Source organism: Callithrix jacchus, chromosome 9 (genome assembly GCF_049354715.1).
Source record: "Callithrix jacchus isolate 240 chromosome 9, calJac240_pri, whole genome shotgun sequence".
Taxonomy (NCBI): domain Eukaryota; kingdom Metazoa; phylum Chordata; class Mammalia; order Primates; family Cebidae; genus Callithrix; species Callithrix jacchus.
This window is the reverse complement of record NC_133510.1, coordinates 130,939,796-130,960,645: the sequence shown is the minus strand read 5'-3', so window position 1 is coordinate 130,960,645 and position 20,850 is coordinate 130,939,796. Positions and strand designations below refer to the sequence as shown.

Here is a 20,850-nt window from a genome sequence, read left to right as displayed (position 1 = left end):
AGTTTAAATGCAATTTCAACAAATATCCATTTGGAAATTATTGTAGAAATGGATAAAGTAATTCTGATTTTATAAGGAAAGGAGCAGAAATGATAAGAGCCAATATAATTTTGAAGATTCAGTTAAAGCACATATACAATTTGACTTCAAAGATTTCTAGAAAGCTGTAGTAACCAAGACGTTTTGGTAACAAACATCAGATTATGTTTGGAATTAGAGTGAAGCAAATTTTGGATCAGAATACAAAATTTAAGGAGGCAATTCCTTTTAGTTGTGTTCTGTCTCAGGATTTGTGTGATGGCCAGGTGGGCATGCAAATATGCGATAACTAATCAAACGGTTCTCTTAAGATTTGTGTGCTTTATCGTATGCATACTACTCCTCAAAAGAAAGCGTTTTTTAAAAATAAAAATTTAAAGAATATAATATAATAGATAGGCATTACTGAATATTGGGTTAAACCTTTTACATCTCTTTGGTCACTCTTTTCTTAAAACAATTATTTGATAACAGTTTGAATCCTTATATTTTGTATGACTTAACTGAAGTCCAATGAGAAAAATGTTTCCCAAGTCCCTATACCGGGTGAGTAGCAAATCAAAGGTTCAGCCTAGTTCTTAGAAGTGAAGAGAGTCTAAGAGCGAAGAGGAAAAAAAGCAGGAAGCAGATAGAGAAACATAAAAATGCTATTTCAGGAGGAGAAGAGCAGGCAAGGAAAGTGGAAGGACCTGTAATCTTTACCTTCATCTCCACAAAATTATCAAAGTGTGTTTTCTTAAGTGTGGTCTTCTTTAGATTTCTAATTCTGAGAAAAAAAGGATAAAGACTTCTGCCTTCGTTATGGTTATTAAGAAGAGAAAAAGAATAGGTTCATGTCACACAAAATCTGTTTAGGTACAGAGCAGGTCTCTTGCGAAATTATGCCTCTTTTTGGACATTAATGTTTTAGGGAAGAACGCACTAATCTATTTCTACCTGGAGGATATCTTACAAAGCAAACTTGAATTGATTGTAGTTACATGCCACGTGAGGATGTGCACCAAGAGAGATGACGCCATAACTTCTACAACTCTTCAGTTTTTGGAATTCATGAGTTTCAGGATTATGTAGACTGAAGTACATTGTATTTGGCAAAACTGTATATGGCAGGAAAAGTTAATAAACTGGAAGGAAATGGAAGGGGTGAATGTGATCTACCTCTTCCCTCTGCACTTGAAATTCAAGCAGACCTTGTACCATAGGAGTGGATCTGGTGGGTCACAACTCTTGATGCACATTTATTAATTTTTTCTGCGACACTATTTTGATATTCACATTGTCTTGCACGCAAAGGGCTTAAAATCTAGTAGGAACTCCAAACTCTTATATAGATCAGCATAATACAGTGAAGCAATTACAGTGATAGGTGGCTATCTTTACTGAAGATAGGTGGCTAGCTCAGGTTGTTGGACTCGGAGAAGGTTTTCTATAAGCATATGGAAACAAGGACTGACTGATAAAGACGAATTCCCCAATTATCTGTAGCAGTGAATCGCAATGAGTTGTACTTACGTTTGCATTTCTTTTCTGAAGGATTACAATTTAAGAGATGGCTTGGGCTTTAACTAAGAACACCAGCAATTGAAAAATGTTCCCAAATGTGACCAGATTTCACAAATGCACTCAGCAATTGGAATCTGGGTTCTGTTGGTACTTTATTAATTTTTAAATGATTGCAATAGTTTCTGTGCATTTTTGTAACATTTATATAACTCATACTCTCTACTATGAGTTGCAAAGTGGCTTTAATAGTATAACTTTGTCACATGTGGAAAGCCTGTAACAATTCTGTCTAATGCACCTACAGAGTTTAACTACCGTTAAGAACTAATACCAGGACATAAGAGTGCAAACATAAAAACAAAACAGTGCCCATTACCAAGATGGTCCACATTTACCATCTGTCATATTTGTCCTCTCTGGCCCACAGGTGTGGAGACTGTTACTGATTTAGGCTTTCATTCTTTGTGAGTATTTGTGGTCTCCAGCAAAATATTAAAGTGTCCTTCCAGATTATGTTCCAGTTTCTTAGATTTCTATCTTCTTTGTTCTGGGGTCAGATGGTGGAGTAGGATTAGATCTCAAAGCATCATTCTAATGCAGTTCTTCACAGTGTTCACTCCACCCAAAATATTTCTTATCAAAACAAGTTTTGCAATTTCTCTGTGGATAACTGGAACACATGTTAACTCATGGGAGTTAATACTATAATAAATTTAGTGTGTCCTTAAATTTCCAAATATTTAAACATTGCTTATATATTGTTTGCTGTGGCTGATTTCTCATTCAATTCCACAGTGGTCCAAGAACATACTTTGATTTATATTTCTTTAATTTATTAAGGTTGGTTTATGAATTAGAAGATAAACTATCTTGGTGAATGTTCTAAGTATACTGAAGAAAATGTGTGTGCTCTTCTGTTAGGCAGAGTGTTTTATGAATAACACCTGGCACTGGTGGATTGACAGCCATTTTTAAGGTCTACTATATATGTACTAATATTCTAATGTTTTATTCCTCATTGTGTTGTCATGTGCGTGTTTTTATATTTTTTTCTTTTCTTTTCTTTTATTGACACAAGGTCTGACTCTGTCGCCCAGGCTGGAGTGCAGTGGTGGTTATCTTGGCTCACTGCAGCCTCTGCCTCCCTGGCTCAAGCCATCCTTCTACCTCAGCCTCCTCAGTAGCTAAGACTACAGGTGGGCACCCTCTTGCCAGCCTAGTTTTTGTATTTTATGTAGAGATGGGGTTTTACCATGTTGGCCAGGCTGGTCTGGAACTCCTGAGCTCAAGTGATCCACCTGTCCCGGATTCCCAAAGTGCTGGGATTGCAGGTGTGGGCCACTGCATCTGGCATCTTTGTGATGCTATTAATAAAAGGGGAGTGCTATGTCTCCCATGGCAATTGTGAATTTGTCTGTTTCTCATCATTTCTCGTTGGTTTTTCTTCATATATTTTGCAACTCTGTGGATAGATATATGCACATTGAGGATGTTTGGTCTTGTGAAGAATTTATCCTGCTATCCTTATGTAATTTCCTTCTTTATTGTTGACACATTCCTTCTTTTGAAGCCTATGATTATCATAGTCAGCTTTCTTTTGATTAGTGTTCACATGGCACATTTTAATTTTATTAATTTTTTATTTTTGCGAAGGGTATGGAGTGTGGCTCTTACCGAGGCTGGACTGCAGTGACGTGATCTCTGCCCACTGCAGTCTCTGCCTCTTATGTTCAAGCCGTTCTCTTGCCTTAGCCTCCAGAGTAGCTGGGACTATAAGCCTGCACCACCACGCCCAGCTAATTTTTGTATTTTTAGTAGAGATGGGATCACACCATGTTGGCCAGGCTGGTCTCGAACTCCTGGCCGCAAATGATCAGCCTGCCTTGGCCTCCCAAATGGCTGGGATTATGGGATTACAGGCATAAGCCACTGTGCCAGGCCCATCTGTTTATTTTGATACTCATAGGCAGCATATAGTTGATTCTTGTCTTCTATTCAGTCTGACAATCTGTCTTTTAATTGGTAGTCTAGACCACTTGTATTTAATTTATTAATAATTTTTTATTTTTTATTTTGCTTTTTATTTTTATTTTTTTCAGGACGTGGTTTCACCATGTTGGTCAGGCTGGTCTTGAACTCCCAACCACAGGTGATCCACCTGCCTTGGCCTCCAAAGTGCTTGGATTACAGGTGTGAATTTATATCTACCCTTTTAGTTGTCTTCCATTTTTCTTACCTGTCCTCTTTTTCCTCCCTTCTGTCTACTTCCAATTAACTGTATATTTTTATAAATTATGTTTTATCTTCAATATTAACTTTTTATTTATAATTTTTATACTTTGTTTCATTTTGCAATATACATCTTTAAATAATCAAGGCCAAACATCAGATGATATGATATCACTATTATCTGATTCACGCATTGCAAGAATCTTAAACAGTAAACTCCCAATTATTCTCTCATCTTCTGTGAACTGTCACAGTTTAGTTTTACACATGATCTGAGCGTATGCTATGGTGTATATGCCCGTACATGTCATATACATACGTGTATTGTACATAAGCACACACGAAAACGTACATGCATTATACACACACACAATATGATGCTGGCCTTTCTTCTTCAGACAATTATGTTTTAGAATGATCAAAAAAGTCATTGATGTTTGATTCCATTTGAACAATTTTTACAGTTATTTCTTTTTACGTATCTAAGTTTGTTCTGACTGGTGTCATATCCCTTCACTTTCCATCTAATCAGTTCCTTTTGAACCACTGGGTTCAATAAAAGCTGGAATGTAATAGACTATCCATCTTATTCCTATTGTTCGGTTGGGCACAAAAGCTCTTTCCAGCTTTCCACATTTTAAGTTGCCTTAATGCTGAGTGTCTACATCTTCCTGACATTCAGTTTTACTTCTTTCTCATGAGTCAGAGATTCAGCTGTCAGAATTACCCGACGCTGTGAAACACAGTTCTAATTGCACTTTTCCAGTCATTTCAAGCTCATTGTATCTGGGGGCATTTACCAGCCCATGAGGAAATCACATGATCAGAAAAGGCAATTTGGGGTATCACATCCAAAAATCCCCTGTGCGCAGTTACCCCGTTGGATACCAGAGAACTCACCGTGTCTTTATTTATTTATTTATTTTTCTGGAAAACAAGGTTTTTTTTTTTAATTTGTAGCTATAGCTACAACCTGGCAGCACAGGGGAGGGTGGGGACATCCTGGAGGGGGTGCAAAGGCTGCTCGGGGGCCGGCCGAGGGCGTGGGTACAGCAGGAAAGCAGCAGCACTAAACCTGGTGCCCCTCAGGTGGGGTCCTGGAGGACGGTGGGCAGTCCCTGCGGGGAGGGCGAGGACTACACCCCAGGGTGGGGAACTCTGCACCCCTAGGCCACCTCGGACCCAGGGTCAGGGCACCTAGGATGCTAGCCTGGGACTGGGAATGGGAGGTGCTAGACATCAAAATAACTGAGGTGGGGGCAGGTGGTCTCAGTGTGGGTGGTCCACAGTGGGCATGGGCTGTAATCTGCAGAGGGCCATTCCTCACTCAGGTCTGGTCTCGACCCGTGTGGCACTTCCGACAGAGCATGTGACCGTCCGGGGAAGCAGCCATGGTCATCTGCCTCAATGGACAGGGGCTTCCCGCAGTCCTCACACTTGTAACACTTCATGTGGAAGTTCTTGTCCAGGGCGACCACTCGCACGGTTTCATCTCGGCCAGGCTCAGGCATGATGGGCTCCGGGCTGACGGAGCACCTCGGGGCGTACTGCTTGTGGTGGTCAGGGACACAGTGGGGCCGGTTGGCCTGGTCCACGATGAAGGAGGTGCCCTCCAGGGGGCGGGCGCAGACCACACAGGTGAAGCACTGCGGATGGTAGGCTTTGCCCGCGCCCTCAGCACGCGGTCGGTGATGGGCTGCCCGCAGGTGTTGCACTTCTCCAGGGTGTCAGTGCTGCAGCCCTCGCCGCACAGCGCCCCCTCCAGGCTGTAGAACTGCTGGGCCTGGAGCTGCTGCGCGCACTGGTGGCAGGTGAAGCAGGCGATGTGGAACAGCTGCCCCAGGGCACGGCCGGCCGGCTGAGCCCGGGCCAGGGGCTGATGGCATCGGCCGCAGAGTTCATTGGCGGCCACCGTCTGCCTGTGAGGATGCTCCTGTCCTGCATTAGCTGCTGAGTCAGCTGCTCCAGCTCCTCCACCTCTTTCAGAGTCAGGGGCCCTGGGGTCCCCGGGGAGCGCACCTGGTTTTGGTTCTGAGCCTGTGGGGGCACAGGGTGCTGCTTCTCCTGCACTCGGGTCTTCTCCCTCTGCTGAGCATAGGTGAAGCTGGGAGGTTGAGGGGTGCCTGTGCCAGCGGAAATAGCTTCGGGTGCCCCAATTTTTGATTCGGCTGTGACCCAGGTCCACCTGGGGCTCCAGGACAAAACTTGGAAGCCACAGGAATAAACTTAGGAGTCACTGGAGAAAACTTAGGGACTGGTGCCGGAGATGGGGCTGGGGGACCTCAGGGCTGGGTGTTAGCCAAAGACACAGGCTGGGGCTGGGGCTGGACATGGAGTTGGACCTGAGGCTTAGCCTGGGGCTGGGGCTGGGGCTGGGGTTGAACAGGGAACTGTGTCTGGCTGGCAGTGGGAGCCTGGGGCAGAGGCTGGGAGCTGGAAGGGGCTTTCCAAGGAGGCAAGGGTGCTGTGCCCCCGGCTGCAGGCTTAGTACTGGACTTGGAAATGAATGGAGTAGCCACGGGTGGAGGCCCATATCCAGATGACACCCGGGCTTTAAAAGGATCGTTCTTGGTCATGTCATCCAGCAGTGAGGACAGAGAGTCGATCTCCAGGTTAATATTGCTCACCTTCTCCCTGGGCTGTGGTGGGAGCGGTATGGGGGCTTCAGGCTCTCCGTCCTCCTCCAGCGGAGGTGACGGGGAAGGGAAGATCTCCTCCTCTAGAGGCGAAGGGGGAAACGGTTCCTCGGTCGCGGGAGGGGGCGGCAGGAAGGCACCTCCCAGAGCACCCTCTGCATTGTCGCCATCCCCAGCGAGGGGAGGTGGGGTAGGGGAAAGGCTTCCGGGGGCGGCGCGGGGATCCTGCTCACCCGGCCCATCTGTGCGCACTAGGCTCCAGGCCGGAAGGGATTCACTTTGGGCTTTGGGGCCACCACAGGGCCGAACTTCTTCTGTGGGGCGTAAAAAGCCGGAGCCCAGACCGAAACGGAGATCGCGGGAAACCGGCTGGGGACTCTGAGTCCCTGTCCGGAGCAGCCTCCAGCCGGGCGGGGAAGGACCCAGGGAAGGAGGAGGGAGGGGGGAGGGAGGGGGCGGGGCTCACCGTGTCTTTAAAGACTCACTCCTTCACTGGTGACTGGGTTCGGGACAATCTATTCTCAGACAATCAAATTAAAGGTCACACATCTTTGCTCCGAGAGACCAGTCCTAGTGAATTTCCCAGGAGTGTGACAACCCATATGAGGAAAGGTGCATGTTATCGAAGTGTAAACACCTCATTTCTCCGGCTCAACCTTTGCACTGCTTCTAAGGCTTGAAGTGGAAAATAAGGACACTCCGGCTGTGCAAGTCTGAAAGATGCTCTCACGTGCTGCATGCGGACAGTCTGTGCTTTGGAATAAAGGATATTGGCCTGTGTTTACTGTTGTTGTCACTTTATCTCACTAATAAGACCTGGAAAAACGAATGTCAGCCTGAGCTCATGAAGAGTAATATGTGTGTGTTTTTTGTTTGGTTTTCGCTTTCTGTTTTATGCAGCCATATGATAGGATACTTTGAATGGGGGGGCAAGTATTCTCAAATTTGATAATTAATGCTCTGTAGAATGTACAGAATAATTGCAAACACAGACTGCTGGTACCTCTCAGACAATAGAGAAAATGTGCACGTGCTGAAAGGTGGATGCATGAGCTGGTCTCATCATTACCTCACAGTCCTCGGAGAACTTTCACCAAAGAAAAGCAATGCTGAATAAAAGAAGCATTCATTCGTTTTATCACTCTCTTTAGTTTTTAAATGTCAACCACCGTCTATCAGAAACCATAACATAATCCTGAACATGAACTAAAATGACCACATACTATATATTTTTCAATTAGATGGTTTTAAGATATTGAGACAGTCTACAGTTTGATGTTGACGTTGAGAGACACTTAAAGAGGAGTGATAGGAATGGACCTGTTTTCCAGAGGAACTTTCTGTAACTGGAGGGTTTCTGCCTTCTCATTCCTCTGAAAGGGACCCTGAGGGAGCACATGGCAGAGATGGAGCTCCTTGGACTGGCGTGGAGGCCACGGATGCACAGGGGTCAGTAGTGCAAGGAGGGTCTGAGCATCAGGGAAGACAGAAGGGACTTCTCTGACAGGACAGGGTGGCCCACTGGTTCACGCAGAGGATGCTCTTCAGGATGTCATTCCCAGGAAGGGAATGACAGAGTGACGACTGGACGCAGCAGCCTGCAAGAGCCACCTTCTCAAGAAGCTGTCCCCCTCTGTGGCTGGACTAACCTAGGCCCCTCTCCGTGGTCTCCTAATTCCTTCTTTTGCCAGTAGGTTCAGAGATGGAGCAGATGGTCCCTGCTCTGCAGCTGCTGGAGTTTTGATGGCAATAGATAATGGGCTGAGGGATTTTCCACTGGCAGAGCCAGTCACCAGGCAGTGTTCAAAGCAGGAACTAGTATTTTAATCCCAGAGTTTTGGGATGATATTGTGAGCTTGCCAGCATCTGAAGGGAGTTTGAAGAGCAGAATTGACGTCCCAGACATGTCATATTAAATCCACACATGGGATCTGCTGTTCCCAGGGCCATTATATCATAGTCTCTAAGAAGAGGACACTCCTCTGACATCCTAGTGCCTTACTCATGATCAAAATATCTCTAGGCACTTGTTGGCAAAGATATTGCTATTCTGTGTTTTATTTGGTGTTCTTTTCAAGTGGCAGATATTATTGCCAAGAATAGAGAGTTTCCCTCCTCTACCTGATGAAACTCCGCCGTAAAGAGATGGAAAGCTGATGAATTAAACAAAGGAAATTGGCAAAGTCAATCAATGCAAGGAAGTTGTGTGTAAAAGTCACTGTACACTAAGCAAAGGAAAGACAGATGGCACTGAAGCATCAGGCTGCAGCACTGGAAAAAGTTGGAGGTGCTTGCAGCAGAGATAAACCAGTGGGGCATGGAAGGTCTGGGGGGCATCTAGCATCGCGCCTGGCCTGTCATAGCCAGAGTTTTAAGGGTACCCTGTCACTAATCGCAATCCAATTTTCCTTTTCTATAACCCACTAATCACCAATCACATCTACTGAGCACATTCTATGTTCTCAGAAACCATATGAAGGCTGCAGATTCTCAGGAGCCAACAGGTATGCATCTGGACACTGCTGTATCCCCACTGAAAGCCTCAGTGCCTGACGCATGGTGTGGGTTCCATATCTATTGGGTGGCAGACATTTTTCTTAAAATATTCATAGGCTCATTAGTGTCAAGCTCTTAAACTATGGAAGATAAGACAGGATGTGACAGGGCAGACACTATGTCACAGGAACAGTGAGGACAGAAAAGACTTCAGGGATTAGTGAAAAGAGAGATGTGAGTAAATGCGGCAAACTGATACCACAATGAGATATCATCCTATGCCGGTCAGGGTGGCTGTTATTAAAAAGTCAAAATACGTCAGGTGCAGTGGCTCACGCCTGTAATCCCAGCACTTTGGGAGGCTGAGGCGGGTGGATCGTGAGGTCAAGAGATCGAGACCATCCTGGTCAACATGGTGAAACCCCATCTCTACTAAAAATACAAAAAAAAAAAAAATTAGCTGGGCATGGTGGTGCATGCCTGTAATCCCAGCTTCTCAGGAGGCTGAGGGAGGAGAGTTGCCTGAACCCAGGAGGCAGAGGTTGCGGTGAGCTGAGATCACACCACTGCACTCCAGCCTGGGTAACAAGAGTGAGACTCCATCTAAAAAAAAAAATATATATATATATATATATATATATATATATATATATATATGTCAAAATATATCAGACGTTAGTGAGAATGCAGAGAAAAGGGAATGCTTAGACAATGTTGGTGGGAATGTAAAGTCATTCAGCCTCTATGGGAAACGCTATGAAGAGTTCTCAGAAAACAAATATAGAACTATCATTCCATTCTGCAATCCTGCTACCGGGTGTTTTCCCGAAAGAATACGGGTATGTTTATCACAGCACTGTTCACAATAGCAGAGATGTGGAATCAACTAAAGAGTCCATCGGTGGGTGATTGGGTAAAGAAAATGTGCAGATATATACACACACACACACACCCCCATACATATGCAGACACACCGTGGAATACTACTCAGACATAAAAAAGAATGGAATCACGTCTTTTGCAGCAATGCGGATGGAACTAGAGACGGTTATGGTAAGTGAAATAACTCAGACAGGAAGTCAAATGCTGCCTGTTCTAGCTTACAGTGGGAGCTAAGTAAAGTGTACACAGGAACATAGAATGTGGAATAATACGTTGGAGTCTGGAGGGGTGAGAGGGTGTGGGCGGCGAGGGATGAGACATTAATTACTGGGTACAATGTTTACCTTTTGGGGGATGGCTGCAATAACAGCCCAGACTTCATCACCATGACATGTCCATGTAACAAATGGCACTTGTACTCCCTCAATCTAAAATCTGAAAAACAGAATAGGAGTGGAGACATCAAATGTAACATCTATTAAACCCACACATTTTTCTAATAACCAGGAGGTGAGAATCGTGAAGTAGGTACCAGGTGTTCCCCAGAGGCTAAAGAGAAAACACACAGGCAGGACACGCTAAAGATTGAACATGGGCCCTCCCACAGCAGCGGATCACCTCCCCCTGCCAGGATCAGAGGTTCTGAAGATGTCTCGGAGGGAAGTCGTTGGTGTGCTAGCATCTCTCACCTCTTAAGCCAGTGAATGTAGCCTTAATGGCACCACGAGGAAGGAGGTGATTAGTAACTAGCAACTAGAGAAGAGGTGAAGCAAAAGAGAAAGAGTTAGTCACGTTTCCTTTCTTCACTCTGACTTCTAAGCCTGACACAGGTTTGAGATGGGGCAGGATTGAGCCACCGACTTGGATAAATGTGAGCTTCAGAAAAATCATATGGAGAGTTTGACCTGTAACCTCTGGCATGGAATAGAAATGAGAACTCATATCTGAGTCCAACCAAGTGAATTCTAAATGTGAAAGGCTGGGGTCAGAACTGCCTAGCTGGGACAGAACACAGACAGAGAGGGACGCATTGGGAGAGACTCTGTGATTTCACCCACACAAGGGCAAAGAGCTGTATGCTTCCTTGGGACTGTACAGGAAAGCCAGGTCAAAGGTGATCTTCAAAAGGAGCCTATAAAGGGAACTGCCCGGAGAAAGTGGACTGAAGCCGAGGCATCAATGGGAGAGCTGTTCACGACCATCAGGAAACGATGTCATTTGGACCCAGCTAATGCAGGTGACATCCACATCTCGGGCCCCACAAAGGCCAGATAATGCTGCCCCAGGAGGGAGAGCCAGACTTGGGTGTCTGCTCCATCTGGGAACGTTGTCGTCGGCTCCCAATTTTATCTGCCAGATCAGATATCTTCTGCTCCTTTACTTCTGCCTCTCACTCTGGGGCCGTAATCAGAAGAGACTGGGGAGGGAGTGAAAGCAGAGAGAGTGAGCCATCCCCACCGCCTCTGTAAACTTTGCTGCAGTTTCCCAGCCTGAAGCCGCCCCCGCTGGAGTAGCTGCTGCCGTTAACTTGCATACATTTCAGAGTTTTGACGTTCCTTGGTATGACACTATGTATTACTGGACTGATATTGTTCCTGTGACTGAAAGAAAGGAAAAAGCTCTGAGATGGCCTGAGGTTTTGCCCACACACTGCTGGGTGGTACCTGCTGGGCTTGAGGGCTGCTGTGTTGTGTGGGATCCTGCCTGTGCATGGTCCACCAGCCTCTGCTCTGCCTGGTATCTCTGGGGGTGACCCTCCAGGTATTCCACCACCTAGAATTATCTCCAAAGGGGCCTGGGGGCGCCTTTGACTAAAGATGGCTTCAAGATGGAGCCATCAAAGAGATGGTGACATTGACAGCTTTAGGGTTTGTTTTTCTCTTTCATTTTTGGTGCATGTTGTTTGAATTTGGGGTGAGGTCATCTTGAATTTGCTGCATGCGTGTACCAAGAAAATGACTCAGATGCCCACCCTGGGTCCTGCTGCATCGTAACGCTAAAGATGGGACAATTGGGAGTTTCTGGATGTCTCTACACTTCTGCTCTAAGCCATGGCATATGGCGGATCTGGACACATCCCCATCTTGGAGGCAGACCTGGAGCTGTGGGCCCCGTGTGGCAGGCTGCTTCCCCTCCGCTGCTGCTTCAGTGGAGGAAGGAGCCTCTTGGATTGCAGAGACACTTCCACTCCCCAGTCAGTTCTCTGGGGACCTTGTCTCCCCAGACGTGGGGATCCTAAGCTGTGCAACTGGAAGAGCGGTCACTGAGCTATCACAGAACCCTCCACCTCCAAGTCTCCCGGCCTCTGGCCCTTATGTCCTGCCTCTTGTTGGACTCATTACCACGCTCCTTCTGGGTGTAGGCTCCCAGCCCTCCTCAAGTTCTCTCTCCTCTCAACCTACGAGACCACTCATATTCATCTCCGACTTGTAGATGAGAATAATGACATTTAGAAGGTTAAATGTCCTGCCCACGGAGCCTTCTTGAATATACACCCCTTAATAATGTGTCCTGGTTTGTCATCGAGACTCATAAACCCCAGAGCGCAGCACCCCCCATCTGCACAGCATCCCCCATCTGCGCAGCTCCCTTCTTCTCGCTCCTCAAGTTCCGTGTGTGTCACCAGCATATTTCTCTTGAAAATCAGGTGAATAAGAGACTTCCTGTGATATTGATGCTACATATATGCTTATTTATTTGCGCAGGTGTCCTGTTGGAAAATACAACCACAAAGAGTGAGGTTGAGAGGGAAACCAGGGGACATACAGCAAGAGCAGGTTGCTGGGACTTGAATTCAGAGGCTTAGGTCCGGTGTGACTTCCCCACTCATGGAATGCTCTAGTATATTAATACATCCGGCATCTTCTCCCCCAGGGTCAGGAGGTTAAATGTGCCATTTCTATCACTGGTGCTGCAATGCTGACCTCAACGGCATCAACAAATCCCACACTATGTGGTCGAGGGTGTGTCTGAAAGCCCAGACCCAAAGAGGGATCTCCCTAGAATCATGGGGCTTTTTAACAACAGATTCATATATTTATTAAGCAAAGAGAAGTGGGTCTGTCCAGACTCAATCAGGAGCTCCTGTGTTTAGCTCTGATATGATCCTGAACCACTGGAAGCGTTAAAAAGAGCAAAGAAGGGTCCGGAAGAACTCACGAGGGAGGAAAAGAAAATAATGGTGGCAGTTATTGAAAGCCTTTCTTGATCTCTCTGTGTATCAGCCAAATGTTGAGCTAGAGAGAATCACAACCAGTCCATGGACATTTTCCATTATCTGTTGACAAATTGTGACCATCCCATCCCATCCCATCTTCAGGCACCTGTGCAAACACAGGAAGTTAAAAACTCGTGTTTTTTATTCACTCTTGTGCAGAAGCCTGAACATGTTGATCTCACAGAAGTAAAACATAGAAGACAGTATACTAGAGGCTGGGAAAAGCTGAAGAAAGGGAGAGGTTTGTCAAAAGCTACAAAATGACAGCTAGGTAGAGGAGTAAGCACGTTCTAGTGTTCTGTGACGCTGTAGAATGACTGCAGTTAACAGTGACATGTTATTAGTCCAATAGCTGGAAGGAGATTATTGAATGTTTGCAAAACAAAGGAGTGATAAATGTTTGAGATCACGAACATGCTAATTACTCTGATATGATCATTATTCATTTTATCTATTGAAACAGGACCATGTGCCCCTCGAATATGTACAGTTATTGTTTGTCAATTCAAAAGTAAAATTAGGCTGGGCATAGTGGCTCATGCTTGTAATCCCAGCACTTTGGGAGGCTGAGGCAGAGGAATCAATTGAAGTCAGGGCTTCAAAACCAGCCTGACCAACATGGTAAAACCCCATCTCTTCTAAAAACACAAATAAATTAGCTGGGCGTGGTGGTAGGTGTCTGTGATCCCAGCTACTTGGGAGGCTGAAACAGGAGAATGGCTTAAACCTGGAGGCGGAGGTTGTAGTAAGCCAAGATAGGGCCACTGTACTCCAGCCTGGTGACAGAGCAAGACTCCGTCTCTAATAATAATAATAATTAAATTAAATATTAAGTCAAAAAACTTTAAAAATGACTGAGAGATAAAAGCCCAACTCAGGCTCTTCACAAGGTGGCTGGATGTCAAATCTGGACATGGGGACCCTCCATACACAGACGGTCTCCAAATAGTTCAGGGCTTTCACGAAGTTGAGAAATAGAGGTAGTCATGGGAGAAACCCCACCCAGAAACGTCACTCTCCTAGCATAGGAGAGATGCAGTTCAGCTATGCTTTTGGCTTTGAAAGGCCCTCTGTATTTCTCCTTCTCTCAGCCCCTTTCTCAAAAGCCTCCTACAAAGATGTGCTGAGTCAGGGTGCGTGGTACACAGCACTCAAGATTTAGCCTTCAATCACTTTTAAATTTAGCCTTTAATTGCTTTGGTTGTGGTAGTTTTATTTCATTTTATATTTTGTTTTTACTTATCATTGCGGACTTGGACTACCATGAGTGAGAGGATGGTCAGGCAAGATTGGGAGTCAGGATCGACTGGAAACCAGGTGTGAGCGTGGGGCCGAGGGAGACGGAGCATGGTCGAGAACACACAGGGACTCAGATGCTTATTTCCCTCCTCTGTAAATGTGATACGTTAACAATAATAATCATGCATATGGTACAGGGCTGTCGTCTTAAGTTGAGTGATAAAGGCGACTTAGTATCTTGCCTGAAATCTGATAAGCACTCAAAAAGTGGTGGTTGTTTTATCATCATTATCATCGAAGAAAGACCTCATCGTAAATAATAGGACCAGGCACAATGACGTTACCAAGTTTTTAGCTTAGTTAGCATGAGGTCCTGGAGCAGGCGAGTAAATGCACATCTCAAGGAACGTCCTTGGTTGTTTTTGACCCATATCCACCCTCGCCCCCTTTTCCAGGTAATGGAACACTGATTTCCTGTTCTCTACTTTGACACTCTGCTGTTAGCAGAGACCCTGAGCTTCCGGCAATAGCTCTGGTTACAAGTCCAAAGCTCCACCAATCAGTGCATGCCATTTCCCTTCACATGGTGATTGCCTCTGGATTCATCATGGAACCCAAAAGGGGGCAAAGAGACTCAAGTCTGCGATGGTGCTTGAGTCACCAGCCTCTTTGGCAGCATCTTCTGCTGAAAGATTATGGATAGGAAAATCATGAGTAGCAAATTGTGAGCTGGCATCTCTGTTAAGTTATGCCCAGGGGTTTCTTTCACGCTCCTGTTCACAGTGTTTGTGACATCCTACTTTTGCTAGTGTGATCCCTGGAGTATTTATAGGTACCTTTGGAGTCTTCTAACTTGTTAAGCTCTGGAGTGGCTTTTGATGGGTGGTTGGCATACCAACTTTTCCTGCCTGAGATCGTTTCCTTTTTACCATTTTGTATTGTTCATCGGATTCAATGAAAAAAAACACTGCTTTTATGTATGCTTTTAGTAATAACCTAGTAATGGTATATTAGTATTTCTGATATACTATTAGTAATTTAGTAAGAGTTATTTCTAGTACTATTAGTGATTACTAATACATACCACATATGCATGTATGCATTAGTATGTACTAGTAACAACTAATAAAATAAAATATAAAACGACATAAAATCAAACTACCACAATTAGTCGTTGCTAACACATACTAATACTAACTGCCATTCTGGGTGATATTTGCAATGACATACGGTTGGATTTTAGATTTAAAACTTGTCAATGCCAATAAGAGCTGACCTAGTTAAGACAGCCGTTTCCCTCATCAGCATGACATGACTCAATAGCAGCAAATACAGAGCAGCAGATAAGCTCCACAAATGAAGTCACTCTTAAGCCCCCGACTCTGAGGCATGGCGCTTGGTATCAGTCATTCTGGAGAGACAACTGGCTGTGGCAATGTTCACACCTTTTGTTGGAAGGAGTGGGATTTTGGAGCTGTTTGGACCCCGGCCAGGTGAGCACTGTCAGCCTTCACATCAAAGTGCCATATGGAATGTGCTCTGCTCCATCAGTCACCTCCAGAGTCCTGTGTCACAGTCTCACAAGGAGACTCTCAGAACCCTGTGCCCACGGCCATGAAAGTGTAAAATACTGCAGGACACCGGAAGAATTATCAGTGAACCGTCTAATGCAGGGGGCAGTCCCTGCGCTTAAAGTTTGGCTCTGCCATCTATACTTTGTGTCACCCTAGACAGAGCACCTTCTGTGCCTCCGTTTCTGTACCCTCGTCTCTAAAATTAGGTTATAATGATACCTACGTCAAGGGGATCTTGTGAGGACGAAGGGAATGAATGCTGTAGAGGACCTAGAATGGCATTCAGGTGATGCCATTATATCACCACTCTACCTCACACAGCTTGTCCGTAACCTCCGCTAAACTGAGGCTTGTAGGATCAACAGCGGTTTCAGATATATGGTTGTATCTACTGCACCAGGGATACTGTTTGACTCGGGAATGATTCTCAGTAAATATCTGTACGACGCATGGATGTGAGAGGAAAGGGTAAGAGAGAAAAAGCTTCAATCTGCATTAGCCAGTTGGTCTCAGAACGACAATGTGGTACAAGCAGAAGACTTCCTGACCTGGAGGTCTTCATACTCACACATGACCCTGGCCAAGTCACTTCTGCTTTCAGAACACACATTTCATCCACGAAATGGGGGGATTGCACTTTGCGTATGTTAAAGGACCTTTCAGATAAATCAGTCGAACATCATTCTGTATGGTAGCCCAGTGGTTTTCAATGCTGCTGCATATTAGAATTTCCTGGAGACCTTCAAAAGATACTGATTTTAGCTGTAACTATATACCTGATTGTGTAACTATGTCATATTCTTGGAAAGGCAAAAAAATAGAGACAAAAAAAAAAAAAGATCAGTGGTTACCAGGAATTAGGGGAGAGAGAGAGATGGATAGGTGGAACACGGAGGATTTTTGGGACATGAGATTATTCTGTTTCATACTGAAACGGTGGATATGGGACTTTCTGAAAACTCTTGAAATGGTGAATGCATTTGTCAAAACCTACAGAACATTGCAACACAAACAGGGAAACCTAATGAAAACTATGGACTTTAGCTAATAATGTGTCAATATAACATTGGCTCATCAACCTAACCATCATAGCACGGCAATGCAACATGTGGATACCAGGAAGAGCTGTTTTATTTTGGGGGAAGGAGGTATGTGGGAACTCTCTGTACTTTCTGTTTAATTTTTCTATAAAACTAAAACTGCTCTAAAATTAAATCTAGTAATTTGAAAAATATTCTCTCTCCCCACGCTCTAGAGATCTTGATTTAATTTCTCTGGGGTAGAGCCTGCACATTTGTATTTTTAAGTTATTCACATTATTCTAATGTGTAGCATGGGTTCAGAACAGCTAACCTAAAATGAAGGGTCTGCAGAGATAGGTGTAGGGAGTGCCAGAGGGAAACCGAGTATGAGATAACAAGACCTTCGTGCTTTGTGAGAGAGGCAGAACCAGATCACAAGGGTTACTTAGAAAAGCCCTCCTCTTGCTTTGCATTCTTCCAGGAACTACACCTGGTGATTGACTATCAGTTTCTGAATGCCACCCATTCACTCCCATTCCCCACTACTCAAGGTAAGACACTCATGGCAGGGAACCTTCCAGGAAACAGAAGTCTGTATTTCTTACCATCAGTGTCTGACTCGTGATCCTAATGAGGACTAGGATTCCTGTGGGACGGCATTCCCCTCTGAGTATTCTTGTGAGCCATCTTCCTGAACTCCTCACAAACACCTTTCTACCTACTGCCCTCCATTAACAATCACCTTTCCACCTTTGCTTTCTGCCCCTGACAAGCAAGCACCTTTGGTGTACTCACACCTGATTCACCTTTCTTCTTTAATAACTTAGATTTTATTTCCATGTTGAGGAAAAACACTATTTTCCACTAGGCTACCTGCAGCTGGAGGAGGCCATGGGTCACCATACTGACCCTAAAGATATTAATAGAAGTTGCCGGGAGGAGCTTCCAGTAAGCCTCTGTAAGGTAATTGCCTCAGTTGGGTCTGTCTTTTTGCTTTGTCCATCCCATTCTTAATTTTGGAATGTGCATGTGATACAGGAGGTGAAGCAGTCATTTTGTGACTGTGGGGAGATGAAACCATATGGGTAAGTTGGCAGAGCAGGATGCTGGGAGGAGCGTGAATCTCTCTTGGCAATGGGGGATCATGATGCTATCCATAGGCAGTCTAAGTCCTGAGGTCGTGTGTGTGCTCTTACTTGTTCATTGCTCTTCTTTTTCAGGTTGTGTATTACTTACAGCTGAATACGACTTGAACTCTAATAAGTCCTTCTCCTAGGTAGACAGTGAACTCCTAGAGGGAAGTTTGGCATGTGATATGTTTCTTACGGTCCATGCAGTACTAGTACATGCTAGCAGGGAGCAGGTGCACAGTACTCATCTGTTGATTGATTTGGGATACAGTGAGTTGAGGCATAAGAGAAACAGAAGTCAGCTCCAACATGTCTAATAAAGTTTGCTGTTGATCTCAGCAGCCCTAGGGTAGCTTGCTGGGATCTCTCTCTCCTACCCAGCAAGGCTCCAAAGTATGGCTTTAAATATATCCTTCCGAAGGTTTACAAAATTCACTGAGCTTTTGTCTTTAAAAAAGCATTCCTTCCCCATCTCTGGTGTGAAAAAAAAATTAAGACCACAGTTTTACATTTTCTTCTCTCTAATATTTCCAGAAAAGTATACCCCAGTCTAATTTGCAGGTGGAAATTGAAAATGTGTCTCCTTGACCTCAAGGGATGATATTCAGGAGCTTCAGGGAATCTTCAGCGAATGGGAGACACACAAGCAGATTGATGGATCCCAAAGACAAAATATCTATCCCAGCTCAAATGACACCTTGTGGAGCATGAAAATTGGATGTTTCTGTGCCTATCTTCAGAAAGAGATATCAGCCAATCTTAACATTTCTGCAACCGAACGTGGGGTGAGAAGAGGGCACTATTCCAGTGGGTCCACCATACTTTCTTTCCAACTGAGACAATTCATGGTCTCTTCTGGCAACGACAAAGCCACATGTGAATTTACCACTTTATTGAGTGAAATGGTCTGGGCGTTGTGAGATTCACATATGCACCCAGAAGGGAAGGGACCCTCACTTTGGCAATGGAAATCTATTCATAATTGTATTCAGACAAATAAATGAGGCACACACTTCGGATCTATTACTGGATTCAGGCAGAATCAGAAGAACAAAAGCATGAAGTAGGAACACATTCGTATGCCAGGCACAGGCAGGGGCTGGGGAGGGTAGAAAGTCCAGGGCTCCTGGCCAGGGGAGAGGCGCTCTGCTCAGCTTCCCATGCTGGAGTGCAAGAATATAAAATAAGGTAACTGAGGACATGAAGCTTGGCTGCGTGCACCGTTTGAAAAAAGAAAAATCAAACTGTGTTTTATGAGTTTCTCTGGCTGAGTGGGCTGATGGTAAAAGTGATTGCATAAGTGAATAAATTGAAATATGTATCCTGATTGTGTCAAAAGTAAAAATAATTATTTTGTTCTTGGTGAGGCATAGTGTTTAACTGCCGACACATCTACCCAAATAAAAAGGAAATCTGCATTTAGATCTATTAATGCGTGTATTAACACGGGGTGTATCTGAATCATCCATCCTTTTGATCGACGTTTTTCGGAAAGGCAAGCCAGCACATAGAGGCCATGTCGCGTGTGATTAAAAATGTCCCTTGAATCTCAGGGCACTAGGAAGAGTTGAGAAAGAGGCAAAAAAAGAGAAATCTCAGAACAATGGAAGTTTTTTTTAAGGCATTCTTGCCCATGAAATGGGCTGATTAGAATTTTGTCAAGCACCTCGGAATGCTGGAAAGCAATTGCGGAGTGTGAGATCTTTAAGAATTAGGCTCCACAGGGCTCTTCTATATTCTATCCTCCCGAATTAGCTTTTAATTGTTGTAGCCATGGTCGCCTTAGGAGTTCTTGCTCGCACACTCATTTGCATGAAGCCCATCTCTGCTTGTGCACCTGTGTGCATTGTTTATACCCAGAATAGTTGATGCATATTTGACAGAATATTTGGAGAACTTAAAGATAGAAAGAGAAGCATGATGCCTGGCGAACCCCTCACTCGTGAATATGGACATCCCTGCAGGGGGGCAGCATCCCCACTCTGGAACCATGGACTGGATATGAGTCCAGATTATCCACCTCCTCAAAGGGCGGTTTGAAAATTATATAAGGATCATAAAATGTATCTTCCCCGGCACGTACTAAATGTGAGCTGAGGACACACACGCCAAGGCACCTATGTAAAAAGATGTTCATTGCAGTAACAAACGGAACTTTTAGAAACAAAATAACTACCGATTAAATACTCTTATTGTCTAGGCATTCTATAGCAACACTCTCAGAAAGCCCAAAGAGTGAATTAGTATGTTAAATATTAGGCTAAATGGAAAAGACATGCACTGTTAAATAACCGATAGGTAGATACAATGCATAACGTTAAAAAATCACAAGCCAAAGCCATTTTTTTCGGTACACACATATATGTGGGCATGCGTGTATAAGTGCGCATACATACATGTGCATATATGTGTGTGTATCTGTGCCTATATTGATATCTATGTAATATGCCAAATTGATGACAGTACAGGTTAACCCAGGGTAATCATGAAGAAAAAGTTCATTCATTCTCCAATCGACAAATAAAAGTGGTATTTATTTATTGTTTACAGCCCGACGTCTTAAAATACGTCCCAAAGAGAACACGTTAGCTTTCCTGTGTGCATGCCTGTGTTTAATGTTCACAGCTGGATTTCAGTGCATTGCTTGCCGACTTAGAAGACAGCCTCAGTTTTGAGCTCTGGCACTGATTATTTCGGTGACTCTGGAAAAATTACAAGACTCTGATCTTTATGAACAAAATGGCAATAAGACACGAAGCCATCAAAGAGGATCACAGGTGGCTCTTCGGAGGTGTTTGCTGTGAAAAACATCAATAGATACGTGTTGTGGGTGGAGAGCAAGATGAAGGGAGGAGAAGGTGCCAACTGTTTCATTAGCTTGTC

General features: G+C 44.6%; 1 pseudogene; it reads right to left on the bottom strand.

Moving 5' to 3' along the window:
- Positions 1-4,745: 4,745 nt before the first annotated feature.
- On the bottom strand, positions 4,746-6,830 carry LOC100395353 (zyxin pseudogene; annotated as a pseudogene).
- Between the last annotated feature and the right edge of the window lie 14,020 nt (positions 6,831-20,850).